Below are 16761 nucleotides of genomic sequence, written 5' to 3' on the forward strand. Positions count from 1 at the left end.
CTTGAAGACAAGCCAAATCACTTTTCAAGGCTTTATTAAAAAATACAAATTACTTGCATTCAACCCACTGAAATGCTGTACAGGAATATAATGCTCAACATAACCCTAAGAAACAACAGGTTTTAAAAAAAAAAAAAAAGGGAGAAAAAAAGTTAATGGAGCAAAGAGGAAGAAAATTCCACCACCACTGCTTTACTCCCTACTGCACACAAAAGCAGATTTCTTGCATTAAATATATGCCTCTGCATCCAGATTTCAGAAAGAGCTAGAAATGGTTTACTCCAGTTATCTATAATTTTAAAAGTCCTGTCGATGAATAAAAAAAAAAATTCCTATCTTCAAGGTAAACACAGGACTGATTTCAGAATGCAAAATGAACAGCCTGATGCTCGACCCAAGGGACAATTGCTACTTTACGTGACTGTTTAGGATAATTGGTAGGAAATTGAGTAAGAGTAGAAACAAGAGTCACCAATAGGCTGATTTTCTGAAAAACTTATAGAATGAAATCACTATAAACTCCAAAATAAAAGCCTAAGCAGGTTAAAACCGCTCAGAACATTACTACAGTAATTTCTTTCCATTAAAATATAAATACATAAGCAGCGCTGAAGGTGCTTGCAAGCACTAGAAGAGGATTGTAAGGAAAAGAGAAAAGACGTCCCGCAAACCTACAGCGTTGGCTCTGTGAGACAAACGTGACTAATGAAACCATTCCTGCGCAATTAGGTAAGTTCCTTCACCCAAGGGGAAGCTGTGTTCTCTTAAGAATGCCTCATATCAGGATTAGTGCCAACCAAAAAAAAAAAAAACCCCAAAAAACAAAAAAACCCCAAACCAAAGCACACAACAGAAGATAAGCCCACCAAAGCTAACAGGGAGGCAGTTCCTCTGATTTCACAGTATGAGTGTCTAAACCTGTTTGTCTTTTTTGATATGCAGTTTGCAGGGAAATTTTAGAGCTTCATTACACTTCATCTTTCCTCCTCTAAAGATTTCCTCCACAACCTCACGCGGAAGGCGAGAGGTGCTCTGAGGATCCCCATGCTCCCCGCACTGCATTCACGTCATGCAGGGTACAGTCTCTCAGAAGTTTTAAGAGTAAACTGGCTACTCTGACACCATCTTGTTGCTGAATAATAGAAGTTAAAGTCCATCTCTCGTGTCACCTGCTTGCCACAGAGCATAACTGGAACCGGAGAGAACTTGCCGATTCCAGCAACGCTGCGTCTCCACACAGAAGCTGGGCAAGTACCTTGCAAGCTTGACATGCTTCTGCTCCGCACAACACTTAACAAAAGCCATCATCTCACCGATGCGCCTGATGCTGCAAAGCAAACAGGGGTGCTATGCTGACCTCGGATTAGCTAACTACCAGCCTGAGTCCCAGGAGCCTGCAACCTAAAAACCAGGCTATGCAGTGATGCTCTTGCAGAAGAATCTAGATGAGGAGGTTCATGCACACACAAAACACACACTAACAACATGGACACGTTACTGAATTAGCTACAAGCAAGCAAACAAACAATCCTCCCCAAAAACCACAGACAGCAAGAAACAAGGGTGTAAGAACAGGGGAGACTGGGATACACCTGATCACAACGGCCAACCCAGCCCACATGGCCTGGAATAGGCTCCATGAAGGCAAACGTTTTGTTTCCAGACTAAGGGAAAAAGAAACTGAAGGCCAAAAAGCTGAGGCCTACGCAGAAAACGCCTGGAGGTGATTACAGAGCAGATTAGCAAGCACATCTCCAAAACTAAGAGATCAACACTTTGCAATTAGAGCTTTTCTGCTCACCGGAGCAGAACACCTTTTACCAACATTAAGCTTACAAAATCCTGTGGCAGCTGACAAACACTTAAGAGCTTCACTTCAGAGGAGCACAAAGCAAGCACGAAGACACCTCTAGTGTCTGTGGTTCATTTTTTTTGTTGCCTGTTTTTTTGTTGTTTTTTTTAAACAGATGCCAGTTTGCACTCTTTCTTTAATGCCGTGGGAAGGGGGAAGCAGTCAAATGAAGCTGTCTCACCCTGGATGCCTACAATCTGCACGCTTGAGCAAGAACCTGCTATTGAAAACACAAGCTACAGTATAACCACAAATAAAACCAAGATCTCTGATCTTGCAATTCCACCCGGAGCAGGTACCCAGAGCTCTCCAGCTGGAAGACCAACGGCCAGGAACAGCCCACCAGATCCAGGAGAGCAGCAGCTGCCAGCCACAGGACATTCCCGGGCATCGCCGGTGCTGCTCGCCAAGTGAGCCTGGGAACGGGAACTGGAGGACAACCTCCCCGGCCAGCGACGGTCATGTCACAGCTTCTGACGTGCCTACTTTTAAGTTACTCCCAAGCTGGCCTTGACTAAGAAGTCAACCAAACACAATCAGCTGGGTGGAGAGCACATCTAAATGAAATTTATCCAAATATCTGAAGGGATATGCAAACAGCGAATGCCAGAGGGAAGTACTGAAAAGCCTCGAGGCTCTCGATGAAGGAGGCAATAACTCAGCCACATCATCAAGTACCACAGACCCCGGTAATATCAGAAATGTCAGGTTCTTTGCATGCAGTAGTCACATTCCCATGACTTACGTTACAGGAAAGAGCCCGTTTTACACAGCGTTGTATTACATGGCAGAAGCAACATATTCCATCCAAGCGTCTTAAAAAGACAGCTAAATCTGAAGTAAGATGGAGGCTAAAAAGAAATTAGACAGAAGCCCAGGCAAACATTTTGCCTCAACATCCTTACATTATAGCTACAAAGAAAGATAACGCACAAATATTTCTGAAAACTGCCATTGCAAAAACAAATCCCCCCGACAGATTCTACCACCGTGCAAATACAGATTTACCACCTCCACATCGACAGTGTTTTGAAGGCCCTCACCCCCCAAGCCCCCCACCCCCCCAACTCTTCCTAAGATGCTGTTGGTTTTACAACATCCACTATCCCACAAAACTCGCAAGTTAATTATTAGGAAGTAGTGTTACAGAAAAGGAGAAAAAAAAAAGCAATGCCGTTCCTATTTTTTTTTTTTTTTAATATACCATCTTTACCAGTGAAGAATAAAAACCAGTGCCATAGCACCTAGCAAAAACCCTGGCAGTCTGAAGAATTAAAAATAGATCCATAGAGCTGAAAAGTGAATATTTAGAATAAATACTAATCCCGGCATTCTGTGATACTTTCAGTCTGATGCACTAGGTCTCAAAACTGTAGCGTTCTGTTTTGGGAGCCTGTCCCTTGATTTAAAAGTAAAATGTGCAGAGCCACACTTGCATATCTAAAGAATGAGCTCTGTGTAGCAATAAGCGCCAGACACCTGATCCTGCCAGAATCAGAAGGAACAATCTAGCAACCAAGAACTAGTTTCACAAGAATAAATACAGTTTTATATGAATTTAGTAACACATTTCTTAAAATGCGAGCAAAGGAGGAATCTTCGATGTGTGAGAGAAAGCCACATACCAGCACCCTTTGCGAGATGCTGCTCTCATTACTTCAATTAGAGCAATTTACAGTATCAGAATATCAAATGCAGAATATACACAGAGTTTGAAGTGGACTATGACAGCAATCTTTGGTCTCGGCAGCAATCAGAATCACTGAAGGCATACTGAAAGGTTGTGGCTGTGATGCAGATCAACAGCACTTGTTTTGCATGACATTATGCCCTCTGCTACCTTATTTTAAAACAAACCTTTGAGAAGTCATGTTAATGGTCTAAAATTGCTTCCACAGAGATATCACACCTTGATTCACTGTACATTTTCTCTGCTCCAGGATCTACTCAAGTCAACACAGGTAATTTCAGCCGAGCCTCCTTTCATGAAATAAGATCAGATTTATTTCCATTACAGTTGCAAACTACATGTTCACTAGACGGAGGCCAAGCAGCACAAGTGCATAGCACGGCTGGAAATACAAAGGTGCCAGAACCACAGCCAAAAATTACTTTTACTTGCTTTGCAGGGTGGCAGTGGTGGTGTAAAAATAGTTCTTAATTGTGTTTGAGATCAATGGTTTCTTCTTCTACCTTAATATTCAGGCCTTGCCGCTCAATTATGTAAAATCTTTAAACCAATAATGCAATTGAGAAACTTGAGTCATGTTGGCAGTTGTGCTGGCACTGCAGACACATATTTCTTCCAAACCAATGCCATGGACTTTGTGTTGTATCTGTTTTCTGCACCTCCTGTTCATCACAGCTCTAGCTTTGATCAGGAAAGCAGTAAGAGCGATTCAGACTTGCCGAGGGAACTCACCTGACTTCTGACACAGCAACAAAAGCGAGCACGTGAAGAAGGTCTCCACATGGCCATCGGGAACACAGTCTCAGATGGGCACACAACTAGTGTATCATCCTCTCTAGAAGGTTTCCTAGCTATGAAACGGGGCACTGCAGTTGCAAGTCCCATCAAAACCGTACACAAGCCCCATTTCCACAGCACATTTCTGACCTGATGAAGAACTGGTAGCTGCCACCAGTGGCAAGAGCTGAACAAACCAAGTTTGAAATCTTGCTGTAGAGGTCTAAAAAAATAAGGTGTTGCCACAACGGAAGAACCAGTAAGAAGATTTGTGCCTGGCCCTGCCGAAGCAAAAGAAAAGACACAAGCCGTAGCACGCCAGGATCCGGGGTTACAACACACGAGCCTTTGGCTTTTGATGTTTTGAACAATTCCATGAGAAAAAACAGTGAACATGCACCCTGGGAACAGGGCTTGGAGAGAGCCAGGCTGGCATGTGCTGCCATCGCTACACGTGCCAAACACCTTCCGAAAGGAGGAGTCGCTTCAATGTACACATCCAGTTGAGACTCATTTCCAGTTTTGGTATGCCAACAAGACAGCACAGAAAAGGCTTTGCCTATAAAACATTACCCGAACAAGCGCTGGGAGGAGGAGGGGGAACACCGCATTCAGAGAGATTTATACAATGTTTTTTTGGACACAAGATCAGCTTTTAACAAAACCCAATACTCCACATCATAATAAAAAGGAAGCAGGAACACTTTAAAGATGAAACATAACTGACTATATAATCCACAGCATTATATACGCAGCACAATTATTTCAGCGCATCACAGCAGTAATGACGCTGTTCTTATTAAGGCATAAAAACTTCTATCATTATGTACAGGCAACAACTTATGAATAAAGTTATAGCTAAGCCATAGGCCAAAATCAGAAATATTAGACTTAAGATTTCTAGATTTATTTATCCAAAAGATATGGGAACTCTCCTCCATTTCTATAAAATAGTGCTATAAAATCTAACGCAGCCTTTCAGGTAGCGGAGAAAGGTGATGATCACAAACTTAGGAAAGTCTGAAGTTCTGCTCTTGATGAAAACATAACCTTTCAACTTTTTAAAAACAATTTTAAGAGGCTTTCAGTAAAACCAACATAATTCAAAAACACAAGCGCTTCCTTCCAATGTGCTATTATAAGAAACTTTTGCAATTCCTCAGTTTTATTTTTATCTGTTCCCTCTTGCGGTATTACATACACACAACCCTCTAAGCATATAGCTGGCACCATAAGTGGTTGATTTCAGCTGATGGGAGAATTATTCTAGGCTGTTGGATAAGGTGTGTATTTGCAGATTTCTCTTGTTTGATAAAATTAAAATTGAACATAATAGTCAGGCTAGTTAAATGCTGCACTAAATTACCTACAGAGGATATTGAGCACTTATTGCTAAAGGTTTTTAAGAGAAGGTTGCAAAACGGCGTTTGAGTTGATCTTGCCTTAGGGCAGAAAAAAATAAACAAGATCACCTCTTCAGGTGCCTTCTAGCCCTTTTTTCTATGAATATTTAGCAGTAGATTATTCTATCTTCAAAGCACTGTTTGAACATTAGCTCCCTAATACCTCTAATGCATTACTTCTGTTTTCATTCATGCGAGGCACAGCATTTGATTTAAGCCCAAATCAGTTACAAACTCACAGAGAGGGATCTGGATTACCGCTTCCAACAACACAGACAACTCGTTCAACCAGCAAAGTTTGGTTTCAGCAGCTAGCAGGGCCAAATCTGCTTTGCACCACTGCCATTGCTGATCTGCTCCTAAGAGCATTGCAATCGATGTTTTGCTGGATCACACACAGGCATGCCTCCTACTCTCCCCTTCTCTACTCCAGTACCTACGGCAGGAATTCTGCTCCTCCCTTCTCCTGGGTTTCGGCACGCTGGGGTAAGAGCTGCCTCTCCACTACCCACTCAACAGGGAGAGAGCGCAAGCAGCAGAGCTGATCCCGGCTCCTCTGGAGGGGAGGTGGCAGGGCCAGAGTAACCAACCCGACGTCATTCACGCAAAGCAGAAATTGGCCAGATAACCTTCCTGATACAGAGTTTGTTGTGAAGTTACAGCTCTGATCTTGCAGAAAGCTGCATCAAACTGCAAGCAAGCCAGTACCTTTCACTGGGCACTGAGCTGGGAATGGCCTCGCAGGAAGGCACATGCTACACGCTCAGCAGGAATGAGAACCAAATCTCCAAAGCTGCTTCAGCCGCACAGGGGAAGAGAATATCCTACAGCACAGAGAATGCACAGCAAAGGCATTTTACTGAACACACACACACAAGCACCCAGAGACACTGTGTTGAGTTTTATACCTTAATACAGAAGACAGTGTGACCTAGCAGTTAAAGGCAATTGCTAGCGCAGACAATGGTACACTGCAGTCTTGGGCAGGCCATTGTCAGTTGGGTTTACTCCTTCAGGAGAAAAAAAAAAAAAAAAAAAAAAAATCAGGAATAATGCCTGCTTTTAGAGAAGCATTGAGTTTCTGTACCTAACAGCACTGCTAAAAGTCCTCTGTCCAGCAGCAGTCCATGTTAATTTGTGCACAGAAAGACTGAAGATACACACAGATTATATTTAACGCTGGACAGGGTTTTGGGAGTGCACATAAATACACTAGAGGCTGGTATCAGAAACCCACCAGCAGCACGGCATGGCACCAGAAACCATGCTACAGAATCGAGAAGTAACCTCCCCACAGTGCAGCACCAAGTAAAAAATGAGGCTGCAAATATTAGAACACCACAAAAAATAGTACAGGACTAGGTTTTTTTTTTAAAAGGTAAAGCAAACAAAATAATCTGAATTGCTGTTTGTACTGGTTATTTTACTTCCCTTTCTTCTTTGAATGAAAGAGCACAAGGGTCACACTTGATATTTGGTGTTTCAACAGTTAAACATTATTAAATAGTGGCTCTTTGCAGTGCAATTTTGGCAGGGAAGCACACAGAGTAAGAAGTAGAGGAAGAAAATTCCCAGACAAATAACAACAAGTGTCTAAGATGAATCGTGCTGTCTCTCCAGCTTCTAAATTAAACACCCAGCAGAAATGGAAAAGCTCTTTTAAGTAAAGCGTGTTCAAGTTAGTCAAGTCTACTTCACACGATAAAACAGTTGGCACACACCAAAACAATACTGCGTATCATGTACTTCACCTTATAAACTTTAATCTCAACCAACTTAGCATAAAATTGATGTTATGTATTGCAGCTTTATAAATTTAAAAGGAATTATAAGCTACACACCTCACAACGTATTTCCCAGTCCTGCCATACATGCATTTTACTCACTTCCCTTTAACAGTAGCCTTAATGAGGATAACAAGAAAAAAAAAAAAGTGATAGCAAACTCACCTTCACAAAAACACATGGTCTCAGTCTTGACTACTTGTGTGCTTGCACTTTTATAGAAGAAAAATCTAGTGAGAAACACTAAGGCGGTGCCTCGCTCTCAGAGGCAGGAGGCATCTCACCCAGACTTGTACCACATGCGAATGAAATTTCACAACTGTAGTGACATCAGGTACTCGCAAAACAAAAGTACTTGCCACATACCCTGAATGTATACAATATACACAGCATATGGTATATTAATAAGTCAAAGTTGAAATCCGAAAACAGCATTTTCAGGACCATAGGCACTACTTTGGCATCAGCAGTGTTAACCAAGTGATAGGCTCAATTTATTCAGAAAGTACTTCAAATATTTCAAAATCCAATGATAGTTTTCAGCTTTGGTGGTATCTATTTGGAATCTATCAACACCCAGGCACCCATCGCAGAGACCACCTGGGACTGCTGTCCCCAACAGCTCACAAAAGCAAGAGGGGTCCTGCAAGAGGGGTCTGACCAGCATTTGGGTTGTTTTGTCCATTTCTCTTATTTTGTGTTTTAGGCAGCAGAAGTTCTGATCATGCAACATACACATTCACTGCTCTGGAGTACAAGCGCAAGGAAAATGCCTGTTAAGACAGTATGGATTAAACAGACATTCAGCCTGGAGACTTTTTTTATTTTTATGTTAGTTGATATTTTTGAATTATTTATAAACAGCTCTGCATTAAATTAAGAGTTTCTATATAAAAAGTCCTATGAGTGCCCTCACATTTTCTCATCCTTCTGATAGCCACACAATTTAAGTGGCTGAAAAAGCTAAATTGGGTGCTCGCTATTAACCTCCTGGTTACACCGGGACCCAGGCAGCAGCTGGAGCAGACAGCTGTCATATGATCCTGCGCTAACACACAGATGCTGCAGCACATTTAGGGCAAAGTTATGCTTTAATTTGAATGTAGCCGTAAGTGTTGCGTGTGTCTTTGCTCTTCTGCTGTATTTTTAGGCTCAACCACCACCGTGCTGCCAGAGAGGGAAGAGGGGAAGGCAGAAAGAATGATTCAAAGCACAGCAGGACAGCAGCAGATACAACCTAGAAAAATGTGAATGACAAATGCGAGTTATTCACAAGAACTTGTGATGGTTTCAAAGCAGAGTGGAAGGCCGTACCAGTCTATAACTGGGCATGTCTTCTGCGGACTTTGTTATTCCGGGAAGAAAAGTCAAATAAATGTACGGCTTTTAGGGGGCTGCAGGGTTATTTTTCTATAGGGATTATTCTAATATTCAATGTCCCTATTACTTTCTTTACTCACTTTTATAAGTTAAATTATCAAATGGCATCTGGCAAAACTTAAAAATAATTCTTTTCATAGAAACAACCATAAGCTTTTTGCCTCCTGAGATCAGCAGATCTTACTTAAATGAAGCACAACCTGTGCTGCTCAAGAGGCAGACAGGATGGTCTAATCAGGCCTTTCTATCTTTTTTTTTCCAATTTTTTTCTCTTTTAAAAATGATCCTGTATTATAAACACGCAAATCTATACCCTTCTGGGTCACCTTCATTGAATGAAAAAAGACAACTGAAAGTGACCCGTTTTGATTTATCAGGAAGTGACCAAATAGGAGAGCAAGTTATAAACAGACAATGGAAGAAAGTCCCCCCAATGAGGTCTCAGCATGTAGAAAATCTTAAGTTTTTGAGAACAAACAAACAAAAAAAACTTCCTGTGACTCCTGGGAAGCTTTGGCAGGTATCCTGAAGTTTGATCTTGCTGTCCATGCCCCTTGTAACAGTTGCTACATTTTTTGACTCTCTGAAACATAAGGTAAACTGTCTTCTTTATCAAAACATAATAATTAAAGAGTTTAAGTTAGCAACCGTACAAATTTAATTCACTTACAACATGGGTGGATCGCTAAGCCCTGAAATTAAGAAACCGCTTCATGTGCCAACGCTATTAAAATACAGATGTCACGCCACATTATATAAATGCAAGATACTAGTCCGATTAAAAAAAAAAAAACCCAACCCAAATACACTGGCTTGAAAGGTGACCTCCTGCGGGCATCCACCACCCTCGCAGCGAGGCGCACACGCGCCCTCCTCCTCCTCCTCCCCCCAGCCACCGAGGTGCTCAACCCAGGGACAGCAATTTCCCACAATAAACTTGTCCTTTACACCTTCACTGCTTGCACTGCCAGTTAAGTTAGCATAAAAAACAAGCATGGAAAGGTCCTTTAAACAAAAAGATGAGCCTGTTTTCTGAGCCTGCATTTCCAGCAGGTAAAACTACTAGGAAAGCCCCAGGGACCTTTGGGGCAGAGGGGACACACAACTAACTTCACTGAGCGGCGTAAAATGGGATCCGAGGACCTTCCTTTCCCTTACGGTGCTGCAAGAAAAAGTCAGGAACCGGTGTAATTTGTTAATAAATCCCTTTACAGTGCTACCAAAAGCTTTAGGTTTTTCCTGCTGCTCTTGACCTAGAAAGATCAAGCAGTACCTATTCGTACACAGCTACGACCTCTTGCAGCTTAAGCAATGAAATATGACAAACATTGGGTATAATGAAGACTTCTGCAGGATTTCTTATTTCATCTTATGGTAGCTGCAGACTACTCTTGCTTTCTGCCACCCCTTAAAAGCACGCAGCAGCTGAATATATCCTAATTTCAAGGCAAAAATCTTGAAATGTCTCATTTTTGCTTAAAGATGCTAACAATGACCTTCACATTCACAGTAAATCCCCCGATTCTGGCCAACAGTCTGCTACAGAAGTTACTGCTACTCCACTAACATACCGGAGCAGCCACCATTATTAATAGATGACTTACAGCGATGTTTCTCATTCTGCCCCCTTCTCGGATTGAAACTACTATGACATGCCAGACGACACATGAAGTTGAATAAGCTTGGCCTGAGACAAGGTGATGCTATTCACCAGTCTTAATATAAATTAAAATACCCAAAATAATACTTGAAGGCTATAACAATTCAAAGACCATTCAGGTTGAAGTTCAACCCCAAGACAGTCTTTTGTTAACAGCTGACACCGACGTGCAGATCAGGTTCACGTGCCAGGGCCCACTTTTCTAACACCCCTACAAAAAGAAGTTGCACAATGTAATTACCTCTAATTTTCAAAACAGTACTTTTAAGGTCAACAATTAGCAACCAGGAAAAAAAAAAAAAAGGATGAAAGCAGGACTGAAAACACTCAAGCCGTGTCACCCAGTTCACCCCTGAGAAGGCAAGGATGGTAATAGTAACATTTAGCATCTCTCTGTAGGAGTGGAGGAAAAGGAATGTCTGCAATGTGATTTGACTCCTTGCTGAAAACTAACTTTAATTCTAATCTACAAACTATTCTCCATGTCCTCGATGCCCTCAGCCATCAGGAGCAGCTTCATTTTTCCACTGTGATTCTTTTTTTCAGTGCAAAGTGCCGTAAACAAACTTTGTCCTTCATTCTCGAAACTCGGAGCAGTGGTATTTCAAGGTCACTTGTGCTAGCGAAGGAAGGCCTAGCTCCAGCAACTTTAGCTGCAGCACCGCTCTGACGGCGAGAGCCGTGCGAGAGCCCAGCCCAGCCGGAGTTCGGGGTGTCACCGGGATGGCCGAGAAAGCCCTTTACGCTAGAAAACTTCTAAGCTAAGACCCGCTCTCACCCCGTTCCTCCGCCTGTCACCGCTGGGCTGCGGGGCTCCGATGACCTTCAGTGCTTATTTGCAAATAAAAAGGAAAACAAAGGGCTGCTTATACTTGTCAGGAGTTTGGCTGGCGGTTTGGGGGTGATGGGGGTTCCGTTGCCCCCCAGAAGCCGCGTTTCCGATGGGTGCCCGTGGGCCAGCTCCCAGCCGGCTGGGCAGCCCCCGCCAAGGGCAGCCGGGGGAGACCCCCCCCCCCCCCCGCGGCTCGGCGGCAGCCCCGGGGAAGGGGGGGGAGGCGCTGCCATTTTGTGTCGTGTGTGTGTGTCCCCCCCCGCCGGTTACCAGCCCCGGGGCGGCGCGGCCCCCCCGCAGGGCGCGGCCCTGCGCTGCCCCCAGCCATACCCGCCGCCCCGGGCCCCCACCGCCGCCGCGAACCGGGCGCCTCCCGCCGCCCCCCCGGAGCCCCCGGGCTGCCCCCCCACCGCCACCTCCCCCTCCTCCCGCCGCACAAGGCTGGGACACCCCGAGGCCGGGCGGGCAGCCCCCCGCCGCCGGGGCCGGCTCCCCCATCACCGGGCCAGGCCGCAGCCGCCCCCCGCCCCAGCCAGCGCGGCTCCGGCCACCGCGATCAACTTACCGGGCCACGGCCGCCACAGGCCCTGCCTGCCGGTCGGGGGGCGGCTGCGGCGGGGGACGGCAGCCCCCGGGCCTCCCCGCCATCCCTTTGTCTTTGAGCTGACCCCTGCCTGTCGGGACTCCGCGTCCCCGCCGGACCGGGCCGCCGGCCCCTTTAACAGCCACCGCTCAGCCTACCCTGCTGCGCCCGCCGGGCCCGCCCCGCCCGCGTCCATTGGCTGCGCGTCGCCGGGGGGAGGCGCGGCCCCGCGCGCCCATTGGCTGCCGCCGGCGGCGCAACCTCGCCGTCCACTTCCTGTTTTAAAGTTACCTTGAGAGGCGGCGCAGGGGTCAGAGCGGCGCCCGGCCGCCGCGCTCCCCGCCCGCGGCCCCCTCCGCAGCGCGGCGGCCGGGCCCTCACCGCCCGCCCCGGCGGTTCCTATTGGCCGCTCGGCTCCTATTCAAACAGACGGAGGGGTCGTGAGGCGGATGCCGATTGGCCCGCGCGCCTGTCACTCTAGCAGCGCCCACTCCCCCCCCCTCTCCCGCCGCCGCCGCCGCGTCATGGGGCGCCCGAGCGCACCGGCGGGTCACGGGGCAGCGCGCGGGCTGCGGCCGGGACTGCACGTGCGCGCAGACGGGGGCGCGTGCACGCAGGGCGGCTGCACGGCCGCAGCCGCCCATGCTCGCACACGAAGGCGCCTGCACGCCCAGCACCAGCGTCCCGCGGCGGGGCCGGGACGGAGCCTCCCGGGGCTCCCGGCTGCAACCACGTTTATCCCTGCGGTGGCAAGGGAAGCGTCGGTGCTGCGCTGCTCGCGGAGCACGCACGCCGCAGGGATTCCAACTCGGAGAGAGCACGGTGGGACACGGAAAGGAGCGGAGCGATGCCTGGGCAGGCAGCACGGCGAAGCTGCGAGACCTCTCGCCCTCCGCTTTGCGTGCGGAAAGCCGAGCGCGCTCCAGCCTGTGGGACGGAGGGCACCGTCTGACGTTTGCAGACCCGTTCCCCATCGGTCAGGGGGTGAAGGGGGGGGGTCACCGACCACCACCCCGCGCACGGGGACGGTGTAAGCGGCACCTTCAGGGGACAGGAACACCCCCCGAGAGAGCTGCAGTTTAACGTCTGTGGCACTTCCCACCTCTGATCCACCGAGAACATTTGTGTGGCCGCGCGGCGACCAGGACCGAATGCACACACGCACTCTGACATATATGGAGAGATGAAAAAAAAAAAAGCATGCTTTTCACACAGATAAACTCCCTGGTTTAGCAGGCGGCCGCCCAAACAGACGCCTTCCCGGCGCAGACCCCGACCCCTCTCAGTAGGCCGAATACCTCCGACGTTCCTCCTGGCAGGACGCCTCAGGAAAGGAAGCGAGCGCTGGCAGAGCTGTCACCTCTCAGCCATGTACGCCGAAGATTCCCCTTTGCAGCTTTAACACAACATCCCGCCGGCCTCGCTTCACCCGCGACGCGGTTCTCAGAGCCTCCAAGAACGGTTCGGTAGCTCTCGGATCGGACTGAAAGTTGGGAACGGCGTGTTTGCGAAGCACAGATGACATTTTAACCTATGCAGACACACAACTCCCAGCAAGTTATCAACAATACCCAAACGGATTTCAAGCTGCATTCCAAGACACAATTTACTGCTTGAAAATAATGTGCTTACAGGATTATATAGAGAGCAGCAGAGGAAAAAATATTACAAGCACAGCCAGTGCTGTGATTAAATAGTCCTGCAGATTAAATTAGTTTGAATCAGATAGCAAGGAGAGATTAATTTAAAAATAGATCTTCCCGGTGATTTATTAAATGTAATTGGTTAAAACATGTCTTAAAAAAAATAATACTTTGCAATGCTTTCTTCTCTTCCTGTGTCATTCCTCAGATAAAAGCAAGGGCCTCAGAGCTGCGGTATGCTTACTATTAGAGGTATGCAAGGTACTTTCAGGCGGTATGCAAAACAAACCTAGAACAGCCCACCACCTTTCCTGCAGAGAAGAGGAATGCCTCGCTGGTATTTCAAGCGGTAACGACTGCCCAAACACATTCCCATGTGCCTCCTCGCACCGCGACACGACCCCCTGTCACCTACGGAGCGAGGGCCCCTCTCCTGTGCCAGGGTACAGCCCAGCACGGCCACGGGAACGGCTACCGCTCTCACAGTAGTTAATAATTAATTCTCTGTGACAGTGGGGAAAAAAAAAAACCAAATTACTTTTGGGAAGCCCTGCAGTAAAGGGTTCATTTCAACCACTGCAGCTGTTCTTGCTCTGAAATCACGCGGGGCAGTTGAGCTAACACTCAGGAATTGCCGAAATTCCACTTGAAAGATTTAACCACAAAGCTACTGGGAAGACATAAGGAGAAAGGAATGCTCTTAACCCAATAACTGTCATCTGTCGCTGCGTTTTGCAGGTTGCGGCACTTCTAAGAAAGCGTCACTGCACATTATTCACGTACAGCATGAGAACGTACACTGACGAACGCGACTTATCTTTATAAAGTACAAAATAATGAGAGGGAACAGGTTGGCCGCGCAGGATAAATGACTGGCTCAAGGTCACCCAGCCAGCCCGCAGTGACCTGAGAACCGGCAGGATTATGCCCGGTTCTCAGTCCTCGCTCAGAGCGAACAGCTCTCGGTGCTGCGTGGGGGTTTCAAAGGTCCGACACAAGGCACGGCTTTTTGCTTTGACCAAGAACTCCTACATTCATCCCAAAACGCGTCCGAATCCTCCGCTCGGTGTGGTCACAGTGGCCCGAAGGCCACAAGCCCCCGCACGAGCCAGCATCTCAAACAAACCCTTGTGACACAAAACCCAACGTGGTTATGATGGAGCGTGCGATGCCAGATGCAAGATTATATCAGGTTGTCACCACAATGACCAGTGCCTAAGGGACGGTAAGCTGGGCCCAGGTTAAGCTCTGGCACCAGAGCACGGCTCAACTGAAGACAAACACAGGTCCAGCAGGAGTAGCCTAGTCCAAAAACAGAACCTAATTTAAGAAGGGCACGGGCAAGCCTAAGAAAAGACATGTGATGTTGCCAAGGGCAACAGCAGCAAACGACGTCTGATGACCCAGGAGGTCTATTTTCTGGATGTAGGACTAGAGGAGAAGTTAACCACATGCCTGCGGGCTGTTTGCTCTGCATCGCAAGCGAAGCCAGTTGAGACTTTCCTTTTAATTGCCCATACTCAGGCAGCTATTGAGACAGACAAGAAGTATTTATTCATAAGCACGTGGAGCATACTCAACAAGACAAGTGTCTCAAAAGGCGATATGAAGAGTCACATTCCAGAAGAAGTAGCCAGCGCTATTGTTTCTTCTTCTGTGAGCAACCTGAAGTCTGGCGGAGCTCCGGGTTCCGGAGCCAGCCCTAGGACACAGCTCAGCCAACACGAAGCGTAAGCCGGCCCTGCCACCAAAGAGCTGTCCTGCCACCCGGCTTGTCCTGTGCCCACCACTCAGCCCTGACCCCCCGAACACCCGCACAGCTCATGATGCAGCCGGAGAATGAACTGACCTGAATGAAACCCAACCCAGCCAAAAAGAATTCGCTTTCATCCATGCCATACTCATACTGCTTTTAATGCATAGTGCTTTACTAGTTACTGGGGGCATTTCTTTCATTTTCGCAGCTCAGGAAAAAGCAGAATCTAGGGAAACCATATTTCTGTACAGATACTTTCACAGCTCTCAGTGCCCTTGGCTTTCAAGCACAGATTAAACAATCCCTCAGGTATTTACCAGAGACCCACAAATCATCTCCAACTGCTTTGCGGCCCGGCTTGGGTCCTGCCCCTCTTCCCACCAAGTGTCGGGGAGACTCTGGAGAAGCCCCCTTAAGGCTTGGGTGGAAAGAAAACCCCACAGATCAGTAAAATATAGCATCCCCGCTACGTGAAACTGAACTCTCCCGCAGCAAATCCCCTGTCGGGACCCAGCGGATCGGGCCTGCCGCCGCCAACGCCCGCTGGCTGCCAGGAAAGGCACCGGGAGTCCCGGAAAGGCCTCCGCGCCCTACCCTACCCACCGGCCATCAGGCAGCACCTGTCCCGGGCGCTGCCCGCGGGTCTCAGGCGCTCCGCCAGCCCCGGGACCGCACGGGCCTCGCTCCCTCCCCGCTGGGCCCGGCCGCCCCCCCCCATGGGGCGAGCCTCGAGCGCGCCCCTCCCCCACCCCGGGCCGCGCGGGGAAACGGTTCCGTTTCCTGTCCTCTCCCCGGTCCGCTCCTCGGCATCCAATCAGCGCGCAGCTTCCCTCGCCCGCCTCCCCCGGCGCGGGCCAATCAGCGGGCGCGGTGCGGCTCTGCCAATCGGAAAGGAGCCGTTGGGGGGGGGGAACCCCTCGGGCCGCCCCCGCCCCGCGCCCCCTCACGGGCCGCCGACTCCCCCCGCCGCGCTCCCGCCCGCTTCCCCCGCACTCACCGGGGCGGCCGGCGCCGCGACCTCCGCCTCCTCCGCCCGGCGCCCGCGCTGCCTCCGGCCCGGCTGGCGGGAGGCGGGAAGGAGGGGGAGGGGGGCGGCCAGAGCAGAGCGAGCGCCCAGCGGCCGAGAAACAAGATGGCGGCGGATCCGTGAGGCGGCGGTGCGGAGGCTCCGCCCCTTTCCCCTGGGCCGCCGCACTGCGCAGGCGCATGACCCGGGGCTGATCTCGCGAGACCTCCGCTGGGGAGAGGCGGGGAGGGACGTGCCATGAGCCGAAGCGGGGGAGGATCCACTGGGTCGGGGGTCTCGGTGCCGGGGCCCGGGCCCGGGCAGGCCGGAGCGGGGACCCAGGCCTCGGCGTGAGGGGCCCCGGGTGCCGGCCGTGCCTCGAGGGCGAGCCAAGC

General features: G+C 48.8%; 1 protein-coding gene across 2 annotated transcripts in view; it reads right to left on the reverse strand.

Moving 5' to 3' along the window:
* The window catches only part of NFYC (nuclear transcription factor Y subunit gamma), a 36686-nt gene extending 20221 nt beyond the window's left edge, over nt 1–16465 (reverse strand). For both annotated transcript variants that reach the window (XM_050909747.1, XM_050909746.1), the window contains exon 1: nt 16358–16465. The gene's annotated coding sequence lies outside the window, so the exon portion shown is untranslated. The remainder of the gene's footprint in view (nt 1–16357) is intronic.
* Nucleotides 16466–16761: the final 296 nt, after the last annotated feature.

This window comes from Gymnogyps californianus, chromosome 22 (genome assembly GCF_018139145.2).
Source record: "Gymnogyps californianus isolate 813 chromosome 22, ASM1813914v2, whole genome shotgun sequence".
Classification (NCBI taxonomy): domain Eukaryota; kingdom Metazoa; phylum Chordata; class Aves; order Accipitriformes; family Cathartidae; genus Gymnogyps; species Gymnogyps californianus.